This window comes from Hydractinia symbiolongicarpus, chromosome 2 (assembly GCF_029227915.1).
Source record: "Hydractinia symbiolongicarpus strain clone_291-10 chromosome 2, HSymV2.1, whole genome shotgun sequence".
In the NCBI taxonomy this organism is placed as follows: domain Eukaryota; kingdom Metazoa; phylum Cnidaria; class Hydrozoa; order Anthoathecata; family Hydractiniidae; genus Hydractinia; species Hydractinia symbiolongicarpus.
In genome coordinates this window covers 13,368,144-13,378,732 of record NC_079876.1, presented here as the reverse complement: position 1 = coordinate 13,378,732, position 10,589 = coordinate 13,368,144, and the positions used below count along the sequence as shown (strand labels likewise).

General features: G+C 31.6%; 1 pseudogene; it reads right to left on the bottom strand.

Annotated features, from left to right (window-relative positions):
• Positions 1 to 91: 91 nt before the first annotated feature.
• Positions 92 to 7,393, bottom strand: LOC130629523 (serine palmitoyltransferase 1-like; annotated as a pseudogene).
• Positions 7,394 to 10,589: the final 3,196 nt, after the last annotated feature.

The window sequence follows — 10,589 nt, the reverse complement described above, 5'->3', positions numbered from 1 at the left end:
CTTTGGGTAAACTCAAATGCTATAACGTAAACTTTAAAATAATTTGGAGCAAAAAAACTAAAAATCTGAAGAAGAGACAAAACAAAATATCTTTAAGTTAGAGTTCTATTTCTATTATGCCAAATGGACTGGATATACAGTATATATACACAATGATAAAGAACGAAAATATCATTTCAACAATATTCTAAATAATAATGAATGAGAAATACTGTGTTTTAAGGAACATCAAAAAACACAAAGAATGAAAATATAAAATCAGCAAAAGTAAATATCTACGCAACAATAAAAATAAACAAGAAATACAATAATAGAAAAAAATATGTCTATACAAGGCGATTAAAAAGAAAAAAAAAATATTGCCACAATCTCGTCTTGACCATGTCTCAAAATGACAGTGATCAAATCAAAACATTGTAGAAGTTGTTTGTTCATAGTCAACTTGTATGTTACAGTGTCGAATAAGCAATTTCTTTCATGATTTTCGTACTAAATTTTATGTCATCTAACGTGAGGTTACTATTGATTGATACACGTATACTAAAAAAATATCAAAACATTTGTTATAAATAATAATAATTAATTTGAATAAAATATACAATTTATATCAACAATATGCATCAGTAGTTTGATTCAAATTTCGAATTTATGCATGCATTCCATATTGTATTCCAATGTTAATAGTAAAAGAAGAAAAATTGCAAAAGCAAACAAGCATATTTATTTGGCCAATAATTCATATTCAATGAAATATACAATGTTTGTTAATTTTACTTATATTTTTACATAATAATACAGCAATTGTGTGTGCTTGTCCATGACTGGCAAAGAGGATGTGCTCGTTTCCCTTTGAAGTAGCAAAAAAAGCATGTTTTGATGTTACGGCACAAGTCAAACATTAGAAATCAATAAAATTTTAAAATTAGCAAAGCTATTGCATTGCACTTGGAAGTGTGAGGCCAGATAACATAGACATGGGTGGAAATCACTGATGTCATCTGTTATGTGGGTACAAGGGACTACCTTAGACCAAAATTATACCAACTTTCAGATCAGTATTTATAAGTTCTACACAATGCTAAACTAATTGTAGGGAAAAAATTGTATATTGACCGGTCATTAATGACATCATGAAAATGTTTTAAAATTATCTTTTCTATTGATCTTTTGTTTAAGTGGATTTTTGTGAGAGGTAATCAGCTAGTAATTAGTTAATACCATAAATAGAAAAGATCTTTAAATCAATGAAAATTATGACTGGGAAAGTAAGTCTATTATCTTGACTTGTTTATTGTCGACAAAGACTAAACACACTGTTGTTACATACACTGCTGCAATAACATTATGAAGAACAAACAAGTGTTTGAATCAGAGTTTATCGAGGCAGATCATTGAAAGTTGTGAAATTCATTAGCCTAAGTTACATAAAATAACAATTTAAAAGGTTTAACAAACAAAGTTTAGATACACTTACCTAGCTTTTGGTAGAAATAGTTCCTGAGAATTAAGATACCTTGAGACTGTTAATGCTATGCCTTGGTCAATACACTAAAAATGAAACAAATTGAAAAAATAAAGGATAGGTCACAAGTAGTTCATTATGTTGCTGCTCTATTGTAACAAAATGATACTAATAATTTATTTTCTTCTATTATGGTTCCTTTCTTTAGCTCCTCTTTTCTCTATTAGGCATTCCTTTCTTATCCAAGTTATTATTAAGTTATTTCCTTTTTACCCCTTGCCCCCCCCCTCCCCCCCCAAAAAAAAAATAGGTAATATTCATAGAAACACAATATTTTCTAAAGCATGCTATTAAAATGCATCAAAAATATAAAACAAACCTGGTCTACATATGAATCTAATTTATCTTCTTCTTCTTTTCTTGATAAACTTGCATAATTTTCATTTAACCTCAAATGAATAATTGGTGCAAATTCAACTCCTTCGATTGTGAAACCTTTAATCCTAAAATGTGTTAAAAAAAACATCAACATCTGTTATGGTCACCATTAAACACGCTTAACACATGGACAGAAATTCTTGCAGAAATAAGATATTATACCCCTCTAACTCTTTTCGGAACAGTTTTGAATTTGTGCGAAGTTTGTTAAACATACCTGGCGAATAAAAAATAATAAAGAATATCAACAAGTAAGAAACAATAAAAGACAAGTGTACAAGCAGGTTCCAAAAGATCTACTTACTATTATCGTCTTCCATGAGTTTCAAACCAGTTTCAACTGCAACTGATAATAATGGTGGAAGTGAAGCAGAAAAACAATATCCCTGGCCAGACAAACGCTATAATAAAAAGAACTTAAAAATTCACTTTGACGATTTGATGAAGCTAGTCCAATAAATAATTCTTTTAACCGTAAAACTTTTTTACATACTAACAAATAGGAAAATAATAATTTAACTTTATTACCTGGTGATCAACAACAAATGAGGTTCCCGCACAAAATCCACCCACCGAACCCAAAGAACATTCCAGCGAAGCTGATATTAAATCTATCTCGCTTAACTAAAAAAAAATTAGCAATAGACTACAAACATCATACAGGTACAAAGTGAAAACACTAACTTCAAGAAACACTTACAGGAATATTAAAATGCTCTGTTACTCCTCTACCATGCTCTCCTAATGTACCAAATGATATTGTTTCGTCGATAAACACACGTACTTTGTACTTATTCTTTAACTCAATCTAAAGAAAACAGATGCCGCCAATTTAAAAGAAATGCAAGATCTCCTCAAAAAATCAAACAAATTTTACACCTACCAGCTTAGGCAATGGTACAATATCTCCGTAATTTGTATAAATTCCTTCCACTACAAGAAAGCGACGGGTTACTTTTGCTTTCTTAGGATTCTAAAAAGAAGAAAGCACACATCTGATATGCACCATGTTATCACATCAAGCAAATAAAAAATAGAATGAGAAAAAAAAAGTTGCTTTGTAGGTAAAAAACTAACTTTAATCTAACAAGTGAGAAAATGAACTTTGTTAAATTTATACCTTGATATCCTTTTCTTGTTGTTCCTTCATTTTTTTTTCCAAGTCATCCATATCGTTATGCTTAAACCAATACACTTTGCTTCTTGACGCTACGATTCCCTTTTGTATTGCAAAACTTACGCCGTCATCACTATAAAAATGTAGTAAACTTATTTCTTTTTCTATTTTTATCAATTGACCTATAATACACCATAGTAATTTACTTTAGTGTATATTGACTGACAATAGAACTGGTAAATTACAAAATTTAGTGAATCAATTACATCTGGTTGGATTTAGTTCTTATCTCCATCTCACTTCTTTCTATTGATCTCACCCTGCCATAAAATTTATATTTTTTCTTTTGCTTCCCTGTTACCTTGATCATTTAAATTTTGGTATATGGTAGTTTGGATGCTGATGAGATTTTTCATCTTGCCAGAAAATAAACTATTCTCTAAATAATTAATCTTTAAAGGAGAACTAATAATTAATACCAAGTTGTGCTTGTTCACTTGTGAATATAAACTTTTATTTGTTATATTTGTGAGTTTCGGGTCTTCGAATATTTAGGTTAAAGGTCGCAACAATGAAGTGTTTCTGTTCAGTAAATCACAAAATTGTAGAGGATGTAAACGAATTCTTTTTTAGTGAAGGAATGACGGAATGCACTACAGATAAACTGTGCCTTTTGTGATTGCCTGCAATAATTTTTATCATGTTTTGAAATAAATATCTTCTGCAAAATAAAAAAACTGTTTCACTGTTATAAATTTTAGACACAAGTTATCACTTAAAAATAAGAATTAGGTGTATTCGAATTTATTATGATTTGTTCCTTGTGTTACTTTTGTATTAATACATCTTGAAAGGCAACATGTGCTTCATTTAAATGATTATGTGCCATGAAGTGTACCGAAAGTAATTTTGAGAAACCAAACCAAAGCATCGTCTTCATTGCTCAAACATCCCGATAAATTTAAATCAATCTGGGAAGACAAAAAAGTGAGTGTTTTGTTCCGTAATGGTGGCCATGATGTATTTTTGGTGCTTTTTGCAGGACCAAATTTAGACAACAATTTGAAATTCAAACAATTTAAAAAAATATGCTATGTTGTTTTCATGATATAAGAATGTTTTTATTACTAAAAAACATGGGTAAATTTTTTTCATTAGTTCTCCTTTAAGACCTCATTTTGAGTGAAAAAGAAAACTATTTTACTTGCATCTTTGACTATGCTAAACAACATTGCATGAGAGTTGCGACAAAGCAGTTTTGTAAAGTAGTCATTTTTATCATGGCAGGGATAGTTTCAAAAATGCCTATATTGTTTACAAGTTGAAAAATTTAAAAACATCTAATAACGTAATACATAAATTTTCTATTGCCACAAATCTCAAGTTCTACTTTAAAAAAACTGCTTTAAACAAGTCTATACTTGGCCTAGATTTTTAAAATATAAAAAAAAATCACCAGAATATGACATCAGTTCTCTTAGAATATGCTGGAATAGCACTGGAAATAGTGGCAAAACCATATGAATACAAAATAGCTTCCTCTGTCTTCAAATACTTTGCAATTTTTTCTTCAAGATGTAAATGTACGTCTAGCGTAGAAAAGAGATAATTTAAGAACAAACATACATATTTTTTTAACGACAAATCATTTGATAGCCAAACTATAATATTTATGAGAAAACTTAATCTATCATGTTGCAATTAATTGCATTATTTTTTTATAAAAAATCTATAAACACACGTTTACGATAAAATTCTATTTGAAACCTTGCACGTATTTATTCAAATAAACACCCATAGCACTTATTTTTTTTGATTTGAAGAAGGGCACTGATTTGAGGGAGGTCATTAAATATATGTTTAAGGAGTTTTTATCTAAAATTACTTGACATTTATGACTAGGCCTGCACTTAATATCCACAAGGTTAATGCATAAAACACCCAAACACACTGTCATGGATTTCTATTAATTGCTTTCCATCAATTTAGTTTGGATACTGTTTTTTTCTCCTATATTTCCTAATCATTTTTGTAGTTAGAAATAGTTGTGAGTTGTAATTATTTGTTCTCTATTTGTAAAATCTTTTTTCTCCATTTGCCAAAAATAATCTTATAATACACGAAATTTATTCTCGGATGAGCTTTGTCATAGTATCTGACAACTCTAAAACAATAACGGATTAAAGCAAAGTAAGTAAAAAAACAGGTGTATTGTGCTTTTTTTACTTTTTTATTCGCTTAAACGAGTAAAAAAGAACCACTTACCTATCGTTCCATAAAACCCTCTTGGACCACATGTACCAACACCATATTTCTTTAATGTAACCACCGCTGCATCCTACATAATGTAATAAACAATGCTAATTTTTGCATGTTCGTTGTTTTTAGTTTTAATTTCTTGCGAGAATGAAATTTTATGAATCAATAAGAAACTGAAAATTGGAATAGATTGGTCTTAAAGTGTAAACGATCATGTCAAAGATTGCAAATATGAGATATCCTAAATCCTTAAAATCATATAATGGATGAGTCACCTAAGACTTTGAATTTTAATGTTTTTATACCTTTTATACCTTTTATACAAAGCCAAGGAAATTTGTGGTGCATAAATTCAAACAATCTTTTCCATCTATGTTTATCCGATATGATGGTTTTCTAATAAACAATTTTAAAAAACTTTAGTGTCACCATGACATTAACTTGCATCAACATTACACCCACTGATGTTGGAAAAAAAACATAAAAACGAGAAGTCTGGCATTGACACTCTGAATGTTATGCTATAGTTAAAGCGCAAGACAAATCCTAAAGCACTTGTATTTAATGATACATATGAAGCCCTGATATCTGAAAATCCACAACTTTAATATTTTTATATACACACTCACCCCTGAATGAGTTTCGGCTTTTTTATATATGCTGGCACCTTCTCATCAGCAGGTATAAGTGGCTCTGGCTCCCATTCCGCAATCAATTTGTCTTCCTCCTGTGAAATAACAAAGTTCTTAACCATACCTACCTTCAAGTGTTTTTCTAATTTTTTTAAGGTTTTTACAATGGTTTTCAAAACCAGTTTCAAACAAGATATATTTCTCATTATTTTAAAACTTTTCAGTTTTAGAACATTGTCCTTGAATAAGAATGCAATCACATCCAACTTGCAACATTCAAATATGCTGTATGCAGTTGGATAATTTGCCTAGAAACACATATGCTCAAAAAGGTATGTGTAGATAATTTAGAAATTTTGATTTTCACTGGAAATGTTTTTGACAGTGTATATCTCATTTTGTTAACAGAGAAAAAGAAGTTTAATGTCAACTATACACATATTCTTTAAACAATAACAAACCTCCTTCGACAACTCAAGCTTCGATTCACGAGGATTATAGCTATGTTTTGTCAACAACATGATAATCCATAACACCAATGATACTTCAAGTACAACATGAAAAAATGGCACCTAAAATAACAGTGCAACAAAAACCAAATAAAACATGGCTACCACACAAATAAAACTATAACTAAATATAGCCTCTTTCTTGTGTTTTCTAAGTGCATTGCAAAAATGTGTTAGGAAACTTTAGGACTGTTAAATGTTTTTATACAGTGTGTCCACATGGTTAATTAAATTTTCAATAATTTACAGGGGTAAATGACCCGCCAGATTAAAAACGAAGCTTACTTTGGAAAGTATCCTAGATCGTAAAATAATCAAGGACAAAGTTTCCAAGCTCAAAGGACTGCATTTGTGACAAAATTGCTAATAAGTTTTCATATAAAATAAATTAAAATAAATTGAATAAATTAGAACTATATTCTTTTTGGCAACATTGATTTAAAAAGTTGAGGATAACATACTAAAAACGTCCATAAAAATTACCTTGAGCGTTGATTCAACATAATTTACAATTTCTACCATCCATAATGAAAGAGACAAAATTGATTCTGATGTATTGGCTTCAGCCATTTTAAATATATTCTAAAAATAATTAGTGGTCATTGTACATTTGCATAAATTCCCGCCCTTCTTTTATCAATTTTCCTGAAAATGGCTGTGACCAGTACATTATGAAGTCACTACAAGAAGTTGAACACTTTGTGTAATCTTATTTGTCACTGTTTTCACAAACAATTTAACCTGCATCTATAAGAGACATTAATTATACAGTGGTGATGAAGAGGATTTAAGACTTGCAGATGTTAAAGTTATCGTGCAAACAAGAACTAAAAGAGCGTGATAAAAATTAAACTACAAATTAAATATTGTATGTAAACAAAACGCAAATTACTCAAAAACAGGATCTATACATTAACCCTTTCTGTTTTTCTAATGGTAATCAATTCTTAATGGTGCCCAAACTTGTCAACCAGGTATTTAATGATTATATGTCGAGAGAACACCTCAGTCAGCGCATCATAACATAGTTTTCTATGCTATGTGCCACAGAGACTTGGTTAAGTAGTGCTAAGTCATTTTTGGTCCTGGAAACATATATGCAGAAAAAATTAGGTCAACCAACCGAACAATAGATTTTTGCAAGAACTTTATTATTCTTATTTTGGTTAGTGCACATAAAGGGCAGCTAATGAGACACAAAAAATCGTACACAATTTTCAGTGTGGTATGTTTTGGTTTAGTGTTGTCAATAACAATAGACATTTTGGCACACTGGATCTAGAGACCCATGACCCATATTTCAAAGTTGTTACAATAATCAGGAATCTACAATGGCATTCAGCAATTTTGGTGTACTCTAGATTAACAGCCGAAATAAATTGCAAGAGTAACAAGTTTTTACATCAAAGATCTAGATAAAATGTTAATCTTTATCAATTATCGGATTCATTTATCCTCTTTGCTTTCAAACGTCGCAGGGAATTTCCGATCAACTGCTGTGTAAATCAGCCTTTGTTGCACTAATCTAGATACGCCATTCATTAGCGCATCCAGGCTTCGGATGGTTATCTCTGGTTGACTCCCCTCAGGCCATTTTAAAGATTCCGCCCTGACATATTTCATAAAGTTTTGACTGAAAATATGCGAGCAAGTTTCGTAACATTTGCTTCTGAAAAGTATAAGAAATTGTTATTAAAACCTTATTTATCAAGTGCAGCTCATTATAAATGATTGCATAAAATATTTTAATTTATCATAAGGCCGTTGTTCAGACAAAATTATAAGTTCATTTTTGCAACATTATTTCGGCTATCAGAGACAAAATGATAGAGTCGCTAGCTCAGACGCTGAGTTCTTGTGTTTGGGGTTCAAGAGTTTAAACATCACCCACTTGTCTCCAACATAAAAAATAATTACACAGGTAAAAGTAAAGCTTGCAGATGGCTTTAAATTCCTGGCTGAGAACTTTGATGAAACTTGCTCTACGTATGTTTTCCACGTCATAGGAATAGCCTCTGAGCATTAAACAGGGGTTAAAGGGAACCTAAGGCGTAAAATGATGTTGGACTTTTATTATAGAGCTTAAAAAGGTGATTAACAACAAATCAATCTTCACGCTTTTCTAATTTAAGCAGATAATCGAAACAGCAACAGGAATGACAGATAAATGTGAATCATTAATAGACTTGGTTTTTACAAATGCCTGTTTAACATTACAAAGCATGACGTTTACAGGATCAGCTTTAGTGATCATGATTTAATTGGTTTTAATCGAAAATAAAACAGAGTAAAAACGTACCCAGAGACGGTATGCGACAGAAATTACAAAAATTATGACAATGCTAATTCTTTAGGCGCTTAATCAAATCTTGACTGAAAGTTTTCATAAACATGCCCCTTATGCTACAAAAAGGGCGAATACCAACATATGCCCATGGCTCACACATGAAGTTAAAAACGCCAACGAAATAAAGTTAATGTTTTAATCAAAAAGGGAAACAAACGTATAACACAAACCTACTAAAAGAAAACATAAACAATTCAACATTATTTTGGATAACACTGAAAAAGATTTTCCCGACAAGTCAAAACCGAAGCAAACAAATACGTTATTTCAAGTCGACGATGAACAAATCCCGACAAAAGAGCTATAGCTGAAGGGTTTGGTCGTTTCTTCTCCAATGTCACTACAAAGCTACTCAAAACTCTCCATCCTATCAAGAACTTTGTATGGAACAAACCACCAAGAGTATCAATTTGAACTACTCAAAAATTTTCATTTCGCTCTGTTACACCATCTGAAATCTGCAAATACTTGAAAAAATTAAACCATAAAAAGGCATCGGGCATTGACGATCTTCCACCAAATCTTCTAAAAGATGCACCAGACAAAATTTCGAAACCTGTAGCTTTTATTATCAATACATCATTGTCAACTGGCATCGCTCCAACAGGCTGGAAAATTTCAAAAATTACTCCACTTCACAAATCGGAATCAACTACCAGCCAATTTCCGTATTGCCATGTCTGTCCAAAATACTTGAACACGTTGTACATCACCAACTCTCAAACTATACTGAAAACAACTATTTGCTGTCAGTTTGGTCAACAGTCAGTTTGGTTTCCGCCGGCACAGATCAACGGAATTAGCATGTAACATCTTGGTTGATAATATTCGTAAAAACATGGACAATGGCTACCTAACAGGGTGACTTACATTGATTTAAGTAAGGAATTTTGACACGGTTAGTCATTCGTTCCTTCTATCCAAATTACCATCTTACGGAATAACTGGAAAGGAATTGATTTGGTTTGAAAACTATCTCTTTAACCGTAAGCAGTGCATATTCTACGACGGTCACCACTCTGGGTGTTGATCTTCTATCTAGGCGATTACTAATAAGAATCACTTGGTGGTGGGGTTTTAATTGTGTTGAACCAGTATCATTGGTAATTCGTTGTGTTTAGTCAGAGTGGTGTTCATTAGTGTTGAGTTGAATCAATCACACTAATTTAGCGTTGCGTTATACACAGAAAGAACTATTGCGAAGATAACCTACAGGTTAGTCTTATATATATATTCCTATTTAACAAATGGTAGCAGAGGAATAAAAGTGAAATGTCAAAAAGTTGGGTCCCCCGACCATCATTAGACAAAGAGACGAGTTACAAAGATTGGAAAAAAGAAGTGCAAATATGGCAAGCACTGACAGAATTAAAGGCAGAAAAACAAGGGCCAGCTATATTCATGGGCTTAAGAGGGAAAGCTAAAGAATCAGTTCTAGAATTAGACATTGAACAGATAAGTGCAGCAACTGGAGTAAAAGCCATTACTAACAGATTGGACAAAATATATTTAAAAGATGAGAATCAAACTGCTTACCTAGCTTATGAAACCTTTGAAAAATTTAAGCGACCGCCTGAGATGAGTATGAATGACTATCTTATAGAGTTTGAACGGTTATACCATAAGATCCAAGGACCTAATATGGTACTTCCTGATGGAGTGTTGGCATATAGAGTTCTACAAAGTGCCAACCTTACACCAGAGCAGCAACAGTTAGCAAGAGCAACTTTAAATGAACTACAGTATGATGCAATGATACGGCAGTTAAAGAAAATTTTTGGGGATACGGTCGCCTCATTAGGAACAAATACTGAAGTAAAGATAG